We start from the raw sequence: 265 nt of genomic DNA on the forward strand, positions 1-265 counted from the left end.
GCAAAACATCCTCCACTCTCGTTCCCGATATAGTATGGATGTCGCCTGCCACGGCACCCTTGAGCTCACCACTCCTCATCCTTGTGCTCTCCCGCCCCCCCTTGACAGGAAATTCCGGCGCCCCCGCCCAGGACGTGGTGGAGTATGTGGGCTGCTTCTCGTCGGAGAATATGTTTGTCAACAAAGAATACACCGGGGGGGCTGCGGGGGCGAATTTCAACCTGATCCGGCACACGGCCACGGCCAAAGGCAAACGGTAGGAAGG

Source organism: Nannochloropsis gaditana (assembly GCF_000240725.1).
Source record: "Nannochloropsis gaditana CCMP526 unplaced genomic scaffold scaffold561, whole genome shotgun sequence".
NCBI lineage: Eukaryota > Eustigmatophyceae > Eustigmatales > Monodopsidaceae > Microchloropsis > Microchloropsis gaditana.